The sequence below is a fragment of the Sarcophilus harrisii genome, chromosome 1 (genome assembly GCF_902635505.1).
Source record: "Sarcophilus harrisii chromosome 1, mSarHar1.11, whole genome shotgun sequence".
NCBI classification, from domain to species: domain Eukaryota; kingdom Metazoa; phylum Chordata; class Mammalia; order Dasyuromorphia; family Dasyuridae; genus Sarcophilus; species Sarcophilus harrisii.
The window spans coordinates 56,056,816-56,073,482 of record NC_045426.1 but is presented as its reverse complement, the minus strand read 5'-3'; positions in this window follow the sequence as shown (position 1 = coordinate 56,073,482).

Here is a 16,667-nt window from a genome sequence, read left to right as displayed (position 1 = left end):
GATACTTTGTAAACTCTGATAATTTATATACAAATGTTGTTCTTTGTTGTTCTTCTTATGAGTATTTCCCAAGGCAGTAGTGTGAACCAGTGTTCACTCACTCAACTTGTGTTTCCATTTTTTCGCTTCTTTTTCCCATCTCCTTCCCTAGACAGCAATATATATATCCAATATATGTTCAACATATGCAATTCTTCTATACATATATGCACAATTATCATGCTGCACAATAACAATCAGATTGAAAAGGGGAAAAAATGAGAAAGAAAACAAAAAGTAAGCAAACCACAACAAAAAAGTGAAAATACTAACAGTGCTTTCTCTGGGTGAAGACGGCTCTCTCATCATCTCAACTGATGTTGAGTTTCTCTGGGCCAGGACTTCACTTGTCCCTGAGTCCAATCACAGTGTGGTTTAGTAGAAACCTTCAATTTGAAAGTTGTCTCTTCTCAATTTGGAACTGTGCCCAAAAGGCTCTCGGACTGTACATATCCCTTGATCCAGCAGTGTCTCTATTGGTTTGTATCCCAAAGGTGTCATAAAAAAGGGAAAGGATCTATTTGTGCAAAAATGTTTGTAGCAGCCCTTTTTGTAATGGCAAGGAAATGGGAACTGAGTGGATGCCCATCAGTTGGGGAATGATTGAATAAGTTATATGAATGCACTGGAATATTATTGTTCTGTAAGAAATGACCAGCAGGATGATTTCAGAAAGGCCTGGAGAGACATATGTGAATTGATGCTGAGTGAAGTGAGCAGAATCAGGAGATCATTGAACACAGCAATAGCAAGATTATATGATGATCAATTCTGATGGACGTGGCTCTTTTCAACAGCAAGGTGATTTAGTCCAGTCCAATGTGATGGAGAGAGCCGTCTTCACCCAGAGAAAGCACTGTTGGGACTGAGTATGGATCACAACATAGTATTTTCACTTTTTTGTTGTGGTTTGCTTACTTTTTGTTTTCTTTCTCATTTTTTCCCCTTTTCAATCTGATTGTTATTGTGCAGCATGATAATTGTGCATATATGTATAGAAGAATTGCATATGTTGAACATATATTGGATATATATATTGCTGTCTAGGGAAGGAGATAGGAAAAAGGAGCGAAAAAATGGAAACACAAGGTTTTGCAAGGGTGAATGTTGAAAATTATCTATACATATGTTTTGAAAATAAAAAGCTTTAATAAAGAAAAATTAAACAGAAAAAAAGAAAACTCCAAATGAGGTCAAAAAAGTTGACTCTTCTGTGTGCTGCTACCTGTGTGACTTTGGACAAGTCATTAGCCACCCTGTGCCTCAGTTTCCCCATTTGTAAAATAACATTGAGCAAGATGGCTTTTAAGATTTCTTCCAGCTCTAAATCAAGGCCCTATAAATTATGATGGCTTCTTCCAGTCTTATAAAACCTCAGATGTTGTTTAGAGGAAGAAAATACTAAGAGAATATTTTCCAGATAAAATAAGTTAGCATCTTCAAAGCTTTTCCATAGACATTACTCCATTCTCTCAATCTCCCTGAGGCTGCTAGTAGCATAGTAAATAATGGGCCTGGAGTCAGGAAGATGTTGTTGTCCAAAAATGGATTTTTCTTGGCAAAAATATTGGAGCGGTTTGCCCTTTCCTTCTCTATCTCATTTTACTTATGAGGAAACATAAGACAAACCAGGTTAAATGGCTTGCTCAGGCCATATAGCTAAGTAAGTTTCTGAGGTCAGATTAGAATTTCCTGATTGAAGATCTGGCACTCTAACTACTGCACCACCTCAGGAAGAATGAATTCAAATATGACTTCAGACACAACTAACTGTGGGAATCTTGGCAAGTCACTTAACTTCTATCTCAGTTTCCTTCACTATATTGTGGGGATAAAAATAATAATAATAATATTTACTTCCCAGAGTTGTTGTGAAAATCAAATCAGACAGTATCGTAAAGTATTTAGCAATACTAGGTGCTTAATAAATACTTCTGTTCCTTCTTCCTTCCTGAAAAACTCTCATTCTCAAAATCTGGTGGTAAAGGCCTATAGTCCCTACTATAGCTAAGATCAATAGATCTCAAGCCCGGGGATTCAGAGTTGCAGAAGGGCTAAAAAGTACTGGGTATCTGCATTAAGTCTAACATCAATATGGCAGATTCACAAAAGTGGGGGTTTGCCCTACACACAATCCCTCAGCTCATTCCAGACCAGTCTCTCTGGATTCCTGAAAGCCAGATCATGAAACCTCTAGGTTCATCCTGATCTCAAGACCGCTATCTCTAACTCTCTATAGAATATTTCCACCTGGACATACTAGTGACATCTTATAAATGAGGGCAGAGTGGAAAAACAGCACAGTTTCTACACCGACAGAACCTATGGCTAGTGGGAGAAGACAGTTTCACAGATAACAATGGCATTTAATATTATATGACTAGTTCATGAGAAAATTGTAAATGTGAAATATTACATGATGAGAGAGAGAGAGAGAAGTTCTTTATTAAGTGTAGGGGAGATTACTGAGGACTTCGATGGCAAAAGTAGCATTTGAGTTGAGAATTAAAAGGATGGATATAAGTTCAATAGGCAATGACAAGAGGAGCACATTCTAGGCTTAGCATAAATTATAAGAAAAACTTAGAATATTTTAAGGTAATATAGGCCAATTTTCTTAAAGTATAGAATGCCTTGGGGGGAGGATGTGGTTATAAATGGAACAGAAGAGAAATGGAGAGGAGTTGCGACAAAATATAAAAAAAATAAATACCAGAATGGAGGGTCACGAAGTTAAAAATGAAAATACTGTAAAAATATCTAGGTAAGATAAAAAAAAGAAGATATAAAAGAAATAGTGTCATTATGAGGGGTAAACTGCAGACCAACCAGTCCTTTTGATTGAGAAAAATACCTATTGGCACTATCTGTGTTATATTATAATTTCCCTAATTTTGTTAAATATTTCTCAATTATATATGAATCTGATTACCCTCATTTTAGGAGCACTGTGAGCAGATGCCATCCTTCATGTTAGCCAGTTCTCACCTAGACCACCCCTCTGCTCTTAAAAATTAGAAAAATGAAACCTAGAAAGAGGTCAAGTGATTTGCAGATCACACAAGTAACACATAGGCAAACCCAGATCTAAACCCAAGTCCAGGACCATTGATCTGTTCCCTCCACTATGTCATCAGTGATTTAATAAAGTACTTATTTGTTCGGTGGAATACAGACACTTAGAGAATGGCAGATAATAAAAGAAGTTCACTGCAATTGTGACTAATAAATGTGAAAGGAGTGAGAGAGTCTATGGTCTTAAGGCCGGTTCCTGAAGGAGGTAGAATTTGAACAAAAAAGTGGACCTTTTTCTGGCCCAAAATTGTGTGAGTTATGTCCGGCAGCAGGTAAGAAGTTGGGCAGCATTTCAGGTGTGTAGGAGCAATGAAGAGAGCTGACCCCAGAGGAAGAGGTGCCATTCCTAAGCCCATTTTGACTCCAAGGCAGTGGTCAGCCTGAACAACCTTTGCCCTGTACAAGTCTGAATTTCCCCTTTTGCCTCATAGACCTTGCTGCTGGATCCAAGGAGATTTCCTGCAGTTTGACTTCCAAGGTTACATTGTGGAAAACAAGTTAAAGACATAGTCCTTATACTTGTGCAAGAATGTTTGTGGCAGCCCTTTTTGTAGGGGCCAGGAATTGGAAACTGAGTGGATGCCCATCAATTGGGGAATGGCTGAATAAATTATGGTATATGAATGTTATGGAATATTATTGTTCAGTTAAAAAATGACCAGCAGGATGATTTTATATAATATAAATGGGAGAAAATCTCAGAGAAGTCACTAGGAGAAATAGGGGGTCCTCTTCTCTGCAAAAGAAGGACCTGTTACAGAAAGTTGGATTTAAGCTATGTTGAGGAAATCAGGGAAGGCAAAATGGAAAAGAAGAGGAGAAGTAATAGGAAAGGAAGGAGAGAGAAAAAGAGAGAGAGAGAGAGAGAGAGAGAGAGAGAGAGAGAAGAGACAGAGAGAGAGAAAGAGAGAGAGAGAAGAGACAGAGAGAGAGAAAGAGAGAGGAGAGAGAGAGAGAAAGAGAGAGCAGGAGACAGAAAGAGATGTCTTTCTGGAGAAAGACAGTGAAATAGAGACAGAGCTAGAAAGAGCAAGAGAATATTCCAGACATAACATCTTATAAATGTTAGTGTTAGAAGAAAGCTAGAACATGAATTATTTGAAATGAATGGGGCCTTAGCACATAAAACATTAGAGGTTGAAGGGAGAGTAGATCATGGAATGTCAGAGTTAGCAAGAACCTTACGCATAAAACATTGCATGTTAGAAAGGACCTTAGAATGGAAAATTCGTGGTAAAGGGAACCTTAGAACAAAAAAGATTAGAAGTGGGAAAGAATTAAGAATATGAAATGTTAGCATTGTACCTTAAATTTTTAAAAAATTGTATTCAAATATTAAATCAAATTATATTATTCAATTATGTTAAATTAACATAAAAATGTCAATATGTCAAAGTTTAAAGAAGTCTGTAAAAACTGAAAGGGACCCAGGAATATTGAATGCTAGAACTAAAAGAAACCTTAGAATAAAGAATGTTAGAAAACAGAAAGTTAACAAGTTAACACTATCTTATATGATCATCTAAGTCATACTCCTATGCTATACAGACACTTTCCCTAAAACATTATTAGCAAGGCAGCAATCCATTTTCATTTTGAACACTTCCAGTATAAAAGTGCCCTTCAGGAGGCAGCCAGTCTCATAGATGGCCACCTCTGATTGCTTACAAGTATTTCTTTAAAAATCACAGAGTGCCAAATGAGACTAATTCCCTCGTGTCCATGGAGCTTTTAAAAATTAATGGCTAGGTAAAATGAGATGAGTAGGTCTCAATAGATAATTGAGTTTCATCTTGAATCTTGTTTGATTAATTGGAGGGAGATGTTGTTTCCTCTGAAGCCAAGAGAAAACCTGATCCAGCCCAGCTTTTCTGAAGGACAGAATCAAAGATATAAGGAACTCCTCTCCTGGAAGTGTGTAGGTTCATAGAATCAAAAAACCTGAACTGGAAAAGATGTAATAGGCCATCTAATCCAAATTGTTTTAAACTGTGGGTTGCAATCCCATGGGGGAGTGTCATGTAACTGAATGTAGGGTCATGAAATTTCGATTTATTATCAGCAAGTTTGATTTTGTGTATCTGTTTTGTATACCTATAAACCCAGAGTTGTGTAAAAATTTCATGGGTTGTGAGGAGAAAAAATTTAAGAAGCCCTGGTCTAATCCAATCCTTTTATTTTTATAGATGAGGAAATTGAGGAGAGAAGGGACTTCTTTCACAATTCTCTTATTAATATGTTACCTAGATCTTCTGGATCGTCATTTCACCAACAGTTCCATGAGATTAATGAGGTTTTTCTGTTAGGTATTTATAAAGCCCTTTTAAGTTTTATTGAATCATCTCACAATTCCATCATTTCTCAATTATTCACAAAACTGAAAGAAATCTGAAGGATGGATCATTGGAATTCAGATATATCCAACTTTCAAATGCATTGTCATAAAATCCAGTTAATTAAAAGTCTTTTGAAAGTCAGTAGAAATCAATGTCAATGCTAACACCAGGATTCAAAAAAATCAATTTCACAAGATGAGATAGGTTGAAATAATAGTCCATCTGAAGAAGGAAAAAAATCTTGGTGGTTTTGTAGAATTAAAGTTCAATAGGTCATGATATATCAACATAAAAAAACGTAATGAGAGGTGTGGAGGGAAGAGGAGGCAAATATTGACATAGAAAACCATAAATTAACATGATCTATATTGTACTATATTTTTATTCATTTTGTTAAACATTTTCCCATTATATTTTAATCTGACTTTGGTACATGTTTAATATCTGTGACTACTCATCAGTGAAATCTGGGGGGGGGGGTGCTGATAATAAACACTCCTAGAAAGAATATACAGTCACACCCATGCACACTAAAAAAAATGGGTGCTCTATTGATACATTAACTTTTTTCACTTGAATCTTGTTCTTTTTTTGTCCTTTTAAAAAATCTATCAATCCCCTTGGAAAGGAGAGTTCATGGAATGCATCATATCTTGTGAGGAAGAGTTTATGCAATCATGTTCATGGAATTCTATGCTTATAGGACCTTTGAACAAAAAGAAATCTTAGAGATCAGTTATCCTAATATCTCCAAATGTTCGGGGCCCTCTTCGCTTCTATCTCTGTGGTCTCCATCTCCCTTGGTGAGCTCATCAACCAGGTCCCTCGTATCTGTAGTACCTATAATTGGGACCTTGGTGGTCATTCCAAAACCTAGATAATGACAGCTGCCTGCCTTTCCCCTCCCATATCAGTCCCTGGCTATTGTGACTTTCTCCTGATTGCCCCACTCCAAGGGCACCTGTCTACCTACAGTGTTCATTCTCTATCTGATCAGTCACATTGCACTCTTGTATGAGTCTCAAAAATAAATAAAATACAACCCCTTCCCTCAAGGAGTCTATACTCTAGTTAGAGAAATTGGAGAAATACATAAAGAGAAGTAATATCTATTTATTCACATATATATATATATATGTGCATACATATATACACTTATACACTTACATATATACATATACATGAATATGTGAATTTGTATTTCATTGAATTTCAGAATTAGAAGCAACCTGAAAGGTCATTTAGCTCAATGTCCCACCACATTCCAGCTTTGACACTCCCGAGCTCTGTGTATATGGGATAACCTTGTTTTTTTGATCTATAAAATGGGACAAATAAGACTGGTCTCCCTTGAGTCCAGGTCGTTGTGAGGGAAACACTTTGTAAATCTTATAGCACTATGGCAATATGAGTTATTATTCGCTATTGTATCAAATTGAAAGAGAAGGTATTTTGAAGGGAAGGGATGAGAAAAAGTAAAGGGAAGGGGAGAAGAGAAAGGAAAAAGTGAATAAAGAAAAAGGAATGGGAGAGAAATGTGGAAGAGAAAGAAGGAAAGGAAAGGGAACAGGGAAAAAGAAAAGAGAAAGGAGAGTCAAGAAAATAGAGGGGGGAAAGGAATGGGAAAGAAAAAGAAGGAAAAGGAAGGAGAAAAAAGGAAAGGACAGAGCTAAGAGGTAAAATGATTAGGAAAAAGTAAAGGGGAAAAATGAAAGAAAGGAGAAAGAAAGAAAGAGGGGGACCCCAAAGAGAAGTTTCAGATCCTACTAGATTTTGTTATTGGCAGAACTCTTTCAGTAAGTTAGGAGATGGATCAAATTCTGCCTGCTTGTGGCAGGGAGGGCCATAGACCCCGGTGAGCAGAATCAGATGGACAGTTGGCAGGGTGTACCTCTGCAGTTGCTATAAACAAAACTACACAACATCAGCCTCTTTTTACAAGAAAGGGAACACTGCCTGGACAGACATACAGTGAGATTGCTTGTGGGAGTGGAGTTTGCTTTCCAAATGGGAAGGATCTAATTTCCTCAAGCCAGTGAGACCCCTAAGCTCTCTCCTTAGTTACTGAATCCTTGGGGCCTTAGAGAGCCAAGCATGGCAGCTGTGGGACTTGGGAAAACTGTTCTCCCTCTCATGCAAGACAGAATGATAATAACTGGCTAGCCCATTTACATGGAAGGATTGAAAGCCTACTATGTACCAGTCCTGGGCAGTGCTCTAGTGTTTCCAAAGATCTGTAGTTTCTTCCAAAAAGACTCTCCTTTCACCAGAGCAGATCTTCTCTCTGGTTGCTGTAACAGAAAGACCCTGCAAGGTGGGGCGTAGAACTTGGCTCTAGTCTTCGTTGGACATTAACATTTACTTGCTATGTGACTTTGGGGCAAATTCCTTCAACTTTCTGGGATTCAGTTGAGCCATTAGTGACTGGGATCTAGTCCACCTCTACCCATTAGATGCAGTTCTGGGGATTTTGCATTTTCAGGATGATCTTTACAATGTTTATATTGATATACTATGATAAGGAATCCCAGATTTAGAGCTGACAGGGACCTTAAAAGTCATCTAGTGCCTTCTCCTCATTTTACAGATGGGGAAACAGGTCTAGAAAGTAAGTTATCCTTGGTCACCAATGTCTCCTGATTCCCAGCCTAGCCTTCTCTCCAGTACACTATGAATAAATGGACTTGAGTCTGTATCTAGACTGACATTTATATGGTACTTTGAGGTTTGCAAAGTCCTTAGAGTACCCAGCTGAGTCTCAACATGGACTTAATGTCCAAAGGGATCTCCCAGATCATGTAATCTAGCCACTTGATCTTACATTTGAGGAAATTGGAATCCAGAGAAGTTAGGGGGTGGGGATCAGGAGTGTCTGACTCCAGAGCCAGTGATCCATATAAATATTTAACAGTTTTTTGAATGCATTGACAGGGTAGCTAGGTGGTATAGTAGTTAGAGCATTGACCCTGGAATCAGGAAGACCTGAATTCAAAGCTTGACACTCACTAGCTGTGTGTCCCTAGACAAGTCACTTAACCCTGATTGCCTCATTCTCTCCCCCCAAAAAATATATGTGTGAGTGTGTGTGTGTATTTATATATACACACCATACTTAAATTTAAATTAAGTCATTGGCATTTTCTCCATCACTTTCTTAAGTCTAAACAATCAACAAAGCAATAAATCAAGCTTTGACTTGTAGCCTTTGCTTATTTTTAAGTTGCAAATGCTCACATTGAGAATCTAACAGTAGGTTCTCCCAAGGTTCAAATTGGCTCCAACACATCCTTGAACCTAAGGCTCAGGATGGTGGTTCGCAGTCTGTCCTGTGATCACACGAGTGTGTTTCGGGGAAGATATGAATCCAATTCTTCCTCACTCCAGGCCCAGGGCTCTATCTGTTAGGCCCTGCTCGTGGGAGACTAACAAGGCCACAGATGACAGTTCTCTTGCCCTAATGAAATGCAGCTTTCCCGTTCAAAGGCCCATTCTTCATCTCAGGCTGTCCAGGAGGATGACACTTCGGAAGGAATTCCATCTGCTTACATTTAGGATGTTGAAAAATTTCCAGGTTGAGAATATTCTCAGTGGCAATGAATGGGAGGAGGAGTCCTCCACTTTGAGCTCTTGCAGGACCATATGGGGCTTCTGCTCATGCTCCCCCCTCCTTTCCTCCTTTGCTGTGTTGCCAGTAAGTTCTCTCTCATCCGAGAATCATCCATGAACTTACCTGTCCACATACATGTGGTGTCTCTCCAGTAATAGCAACAATAATTAGCATTTATAGAGTACTTTGCAGAGATAATCTCATTTGACAACTACCTTGAAAAGTAGATGCTATTTTTATCCTCATTTTACTGATGAGAAAACGAAGGCAAAGAAATTAAGTTATCTTGCTTGGGCAAAAGTTTTTCCATAGAGTTTCTCCATCACCAAGAAGCTGTAACCTCGGTAAGTCTTCATTTTCGGGTCCTCAGTTTTTTTATCTGTGAAAGGAGAAGCTTGGACAAGTTGACTTCTAAGGCGTGACCCTTCCAGGTGAAATTATGTGATCTGACTTTACCTGTATGGACATTTATGTTCTACAGGCTTATGACTTTGGGAGTGTTCAGTACCACTCCTGCCTCCAGAGAAAATCTGTTTGACTTTCCAAGTCCAGCCCCAACAAGCAACATCTGCCTTCCCCCAAGGTCAGGTGCTGAGCTCAAATAGAAATGTATATCTTAGGGCACTAGGGCTGTTCCTTTGAAAACCCTTGTATGCCTTTTAATGTCTACAAAGTGTTCTTTGGTTAGCTTCTTTCCAAGAGCCAGTGGTACCCCGAACCCTCTGGAGGTCTCCCAAGTCTTTGACATGGCCCCTAGTCAACATGGAGTCTTTCAAACCAGGCAGGGACTTCCTGTGATCTGGTACAAGGAGAGGGCCTACCTAAAGCATCTTGCCATTGCAGCCTGAGAGTTTCCTATCTGAGGCAAACTGAATCCAAGCCCCTTATCCTGGCTTTCATGGCATTCAAGGTTTCCAAGACTTTGAGGGCACAAACTCCCAGATTATTAGATTCTAATCAGAAGAGATTGTAGGAACATAGATTAAAAGCAGGTTATATTTTTTACCATAATACGAACCGTCATAGAAAGTCAGATGAGCCGGGTTTGAATCTCAACCCATTACTTCCTACCTGTGAGATATGTTCAAGTCAACTCACCCTCTTTCTACCTAGTTTTTCCATATATAAAATCAAGAAGTTAGTCTATACTACCTACAAGTTTGGACAAGGTACTTCTCTATCTCTACCAGTTTCAGCTTCACATATCTTTTAATACCCGTGATATCCTTTAATACTAGTATCTTTTCTCCTTTGACAATCTCACATTTATCTTGTCTCTATCTTGTGTGTTCATAGAAATTTATGTTTTCTCCCTTTGTGAACTGAGCTCTTTGAAAGCATGAACTCTCTTTTCAACTTTTTTGTATCCAGGTTGCTTAATCAAATGCTCAGTGTAGAGTAGGTGCTTAATAAATGTTTGATGTCTCTATGTCTTTCAAGATCCTGGAGATTCCTATTTGAATCACAGAAACCCTTTGGAGGGCAATGGACCTAAACCTGCAGTCGGCCTAGGTCTGGTGGTTTGGTACTGGGTGACTGCTGTTCATTGAGGCTATTCATTGAGTTGGCCCAGGATTTCAGGATGAATGCATTACCCGCTTTCACCATATCTCCTAGAAATTATAGCACAGCAAATTCCTAAGCATCTGATTCTGGAGACAAGGGGACCTTTTATCAGGCTTTTAGAATATAAATATGATAGAAATATACTATATAAATATAATATAAATGTAACATATAATTTCTATTTCTAATATTTATTTTATACTATGTATCATATGTATATATAATATAAAATAATAAATACAATAAAAAATGTCAGAAAACTTATCTATTTGGCTTTGGGCAAATCGTTCAGGGGATCAAGAAGTTTAGAGCTGGAAGGAACCTCAGAGACAATCTGCCCCAACACTTTCCTTTTTACAAAAGAGGAGACAGTTAACTGGCTCAAAGTTATGTAGCTTCTAAGAATATAGCTAGAATCTAAATCCAAACTATTTGACTTCTATTCAAGGGTTCTTTCCATTGTCCCAAATTTCCTCTCTTAGCAGCCTACTATAAAATAAGGAGGTTGATTGAAATGATTCCTAAGTTCCTTCCAGTTCTAAAAGTGTAGGTTCTGTGGTTCTTCCTTAGCTTTAAGCATTCTAGATAGCATGTGGAGATCAGAGGAAGATAATTACTTGAGATATAGGGACTCTGAAAGAAGGTAATATAAAGTAAAAGTGGAAAGAGAGAGATTGGAGCCAGATTATGGAGAGTCTTAAATTCTGGGATGAAGGAAACTGTATTCCATTTTGAAGGAAATCAAAAGGGTTTTGAGAAGTCTCTTCCAATCCTCACATTCTGAGTTTTAAAAACCCATTCAGCTCTGTCAGCTTGTGATTCTGTGATTTAAGGAAAAAATAGAGAACTGTATAAAACAAGAGGAATTTAGGGCAACTGGCCTAAAAATTTAGGGCAACTGGCCAGTATTAGACTGGCCTAGACAGGTAACTCCCACCACTATTTCAAAATATTTTACTTCCACTCCCCATAACTATCTGAATTATTCACTTTACTTTTTAATATAACCTGAAATTCTACTATGAGAAATTAATTTGTGTTAACAAGTATCCTCTTGAACTGGAAATTGAGTGGGTGCCCATCAGTTGGGGAATGGCTGAATGAGTTATGGTATATAAATGAAATGGAATATTATTGTTCTATAACAAATAATGAGCAGGCTGATTTTAGAAAAGCCTCAAAGGACTTACATGAACTGATGTTGAGTGAAGTGAGCAGAACCAAGAGAACATTATATACAGCAACCACATTATGTGATAATCAACTGAGATGGAAAGTGCCATCCACATCCAGAGAGAGGGCTATGTGGACTAAAAGTGGATCAAAATATTGTATTTGAGCATTAAGCCCCCATCTCCATGTTTTTGCACTTTCTCTTCCCATGTCTAGAATGCTCTGCCTCCTCATTTTTATCTCTTAGTTTCTCTGACTTGCTTCAAAACCCAGCTCAAATCCTTTTGCAGAAGACCTTTTCCAGTGCCTTCTACTCTTCCCGCAGCTTCTAGGGCCTTTTGCTGTGAGATTATGATTCCTTTATATCACTTATATGTATTTAGTTATTTACTCTTCCCCACTAGACTGTGAACTCATTGAAGGCAAACACTGTTTTTGCGTTTCTTTGCATCCTTAGCACTTTGCACAGTTTCTGGCCCATGTTCAGTCATTTTTCAGCTACATCTGACTCTTTGTGACCCCATTTGGGACAGAGACACTGAATTGGTTTGCCATTTCCTTCTCTAGCTCATTTTACACATGAGGAAACTGAGGCACATAGGGTCAAATGACTTGCCTATAGCCACACAGCTGGTAAGTGCCTGAGGAAGAGTTTGAACTCAAGTCTTTCTGACTCTCAGTCTAGTTCTCTCTTCACTATACTACCAGGCTATCTCAACTACATAAGTTTCTTTCATCAGGTTATGTACAGGTGACCAGTACTGTTTGAGAACAAGCCAAATTTGGGGTTGTATAAATTGAGAAACAAATAATTCACTATTTATTACAAAAGTCTGACCAGCCAAAATTGCAGTGTTGTTCTTGACCCTCTGAAGTAAGCAGTAGGTAGTATTACCACTGTCATTTTACAGTGAGGAAACTGAGGTTCAAAGAGGATTCAGTGAGTTTTTAAAATTCAAGACCTCATCTTCCAACTCCAGGAAACTTTGCTGAGGATTTTTAACAGGACAGTCACTTATAGGGAATTCTTGTTGGGATTGGACTAGGTGACCTCTGAGGTTCCTTTCAATTGTGAAATTCTGTGATTTTGAAAAAAAACTTTCACTGATTGTTTTTTGTTGTTGTTTTGCTCTTTTAAATTGGTACTTCCCATTCTCATTCCCTTTCTCTTCATTCCCCAGAGCTTCCAGCCTAACCCAGTCCTTGTTACTTGTCATCTAGATCATGACAATTCAATAAGATGAAGTCTTTTCCTATAGGCCTTCCCTCCCTAAGGATAGTACCACCAGACAGAGGAAGGGAAGGCATAATCCCTCCCCTTCAGGAGATAAAAGCCCAGTTAGAGAGAAGATCCAGATGCATCTAGGGGGAAAAGCCTACAGGCTTAGTCTCTCTAGTGGAGGACATTAGGGATCCATCCTTGGCCCTGTCTTAGAGTTCAGCTATTTGTTTTCTATAATCGGTGAAAACTTGGTGAAAACCTCCTTCTTCAATACTTTTTTAGAACTGGTCAAAGAGATCATAAATTGAGAGTTGGAAGAGACCCAGCTGATCCCAACTCCTTATTTTACAGATGGGGAAAATGAGGCACAAGAAAATAAATGGCTTACCAGTGATCACAGAGAGAAGTAGGAGGAGAAATTTAAGCTCATGCCCTCTGACTCCAATTAGTCCTCTCCATTCAGCATGATTACTCCTTCACTCACTATATATCCCAATCCCAAGTTCTAGAACTTGGTGCCTTGGCCAAAAAACTCATCTGCCAGGCATCCATCCACACTGGGAATAAGTCTTTCTGAGATTAACTAGGCTACTCCTTCCACAAAAAAACTAACACCAATAATAATAATGACAAAAAATAACAGTAGTCATAATAAGGACAGAAAGGTCATATGACAGCAGATAACTGTTGCCAGAATCAAGAATTCCTGAATTCAAGTCTGTTTTTGACACATATTGGCTGTGTGATTCTGGACAAGTCTTTTAACTCTTTAAGACTACAAACTGTAGATGATATATACCGGTAGAAAGAGTTTTTCACTGAAAATTTCCTTAACTAATGAAATCATCAATCCAAGCAATAATTTCCCTATTGCTCAGTCATTCTTCAGTCATATCTGACTCTTCATAACCCCCATTTGGAATTTTCTTAGCATTTCCAATCAATAATAATAATCATATTTCACATTTATATGAAACTTTGAGGCTTAGAGCATTTTAAATATTTTCCTAGAATGAAAGTAAATAAGCATATGCATATGTATACACACACATATTATAAAATATATATATATAATATGGCTGTGTGTGTATGTTTACACATGTCCAGGTACTGTGCTATTGTTTTGTTCGGTCTTTTTTTTTTTAATTTTCCTGGAAGGGAAGTGAATAAGCATATGCATATGCACACACACATATATATTTAATATGTGTATATAATATATATGTATGTATATATGAATATATATAAATAACATAGGTGTGTGTGTATATATATATATATATATATACATATACATATATACAAATTACTATGTGCCATGCATTGTGCTGTTTTGTCCCAGTCTTTGTGACCTCATTTGGGGTTTTCTTGACAGAGATACTGGAGGGTTTGAAATTTCTTTCTCCAGCTCATTTTACAGAGGAGGAAACTGAGGCAAACAGGATTAAGTGACTTGCCCAGGATCACTCAGCTAATCAGTGTCTGAGACCAGAAGGGGAAAATGAGTCTTCCTGACTTCAGGCTTAACACTCAGTTGTACTTAGTTGCCCAAAGTGCTAATCACTTTGCAAACAGCCTCATTTGATCCTCCCAACAACCCTTTGGGGGAAGGGCTGCGACTATACTCCTATAGTTGGGCAAACTATAACTGACATTGACTTGCTCACAGTCACACACACAGTAAGTATCCAAGGTCAAATCTGAACTTGGGTCTCAAATCCTGGGCTCTATGCACAGCATCACTAGCTGCGTTTGATCCATTTAAAAAAATCTCTCTTTTGGAACACAAGGTTTTGCAAGGATGAATGATGTGGACTATTTTTGTATGTATTTTGAAAATAAAAAATTATTATTGACAAAAATAGCCTTTCTTATAATTGCTCCTCAGAAGTATTCCATCTGGATAGAGGCTGGTAAAGTTCATGTTCTGCTGATTTAGCCTCTGGAAACTAGGGCTGCCTCACACCACGCTCAGGCAGCAGAGCAAGGCTTTAGTGAGCATGGACAATACTCAGACGTCGGAATCACGGGGAGCACAGACCCAGAAGAGGTAACTGATATAATCCTAGATGGCTTGTGTCTTGGCTCTGGGCATTCTCTCTGGTTATTCCCTGCCTGGAGCATTCTCCTTCTTCTCTCCAAATCCTGACTACTCTGGCTTCCATCAAATTCTAACCGAAAGCTTAGCATCCTCAGGAAGCCCTCCCCAGTCCCTCCTAATTGGGTCTTCCCTCTGCTAATTATTCCCTATTTATCCTGTATGTAGATTGCTTTGTATATACCTATTTGAATGTTGTATCCCCTGTTAGATTGTAAGTCCTTTGAGGGCCGGGATGGTCTTTTACCTCTTCTGTATTCCTAGCACTTAACATGTTGCCTAACATATAGTAGATGTTTCATAAATAATTCAGATACTATAAGATCTTAACCGACCAATTTGTGGACCTGAAACCAGATGAATTACATAGGTGCAAATGAAAGACCTTACAGTTAGATACTTTTTAAAATGTATTAAGTGTAAGATGGGGGAGGAATAGCTGGATAGCAGCTAAATGTGAAAAAAAGACCAAGGGAGAATTTTTAGAGTCAATATAAGTATGAGTGACAGCCAAAAAAAAAAAACAAAACAAAAAACAGCTAATGTCTCTGGCTCAGTTAAGCTAAAACTAACTATTCCAAACAAGGAAAATGAGAATTATTTTAATAATAATATAATAATTATTATAATAATCCTAATAATATAGGATAATAAGATAATTATAGACCATACCTGAAGCAGTGTCTTGGGCCTAGAACTAGAACCTAAAACCTTCATTTTAAGAGGGATCCTAACAAACAGGAGTACCCCACATAAGGTCCATGGAGATGAAGGAATGTGCAACTGAATGAGGGATTTTTAATCTGGAAAAATAAAAGGTCTATGGGACCCACATTGTCTGTCCTGTAAAATCTAATGGATTGCCCCATGAGAAGGAGATTTAACTTATTTCATGTCATATTAGAGACTAGAATAAGTATGAATATGAGTTGAATTAATAAGATAGGGAGGAATCTGAGATAAGGAAGAATATCAAGGAGGAAAGGGGATTTCAGTTGGGCTTTGAAGGCTACATTGGATTTGGATACCTGGAACATTCCTTTAATGGGAGGGAGGAAAAAAATCATAGATAAAATGTTTAGAGAAAGAAATTGGTTCAGGTGACCTGGGTGTGTGCACCTGCTGGAATGTAGGGGAAAGGGAGGAAGTAAGGAAACATACCGACCTGGAGGATAGAGTATACCCTGGTGTATACCCATGTCTCCTAGGGGGCAGGGAGGGCTAGAGGGAATCTCAGAATCTTAGAGCTGGAGGATGTCACAGGCCATATAGTCCAACTGAACCCGAACAAGAATTATTACACACACACACACACACACACACACAAATACAAACACAAAATCCCACTCACATGTTGTCTTGGTCAGAATATAAGCAATTCCATGGCAATAGGTCCTGATATTGTAGAGCTGGGAAAAGCCTTAGACCAACCTCTTCCTGGAGAGGAGGGTCTCATCTCAAGGGCCAACTTGGTCTTAGTGGCAGGGAGAGCAGAAGGAGACAAACCAGGGCTCAGTCTGGCAACAGGCACAGGATGAGAAGCTGATGTCA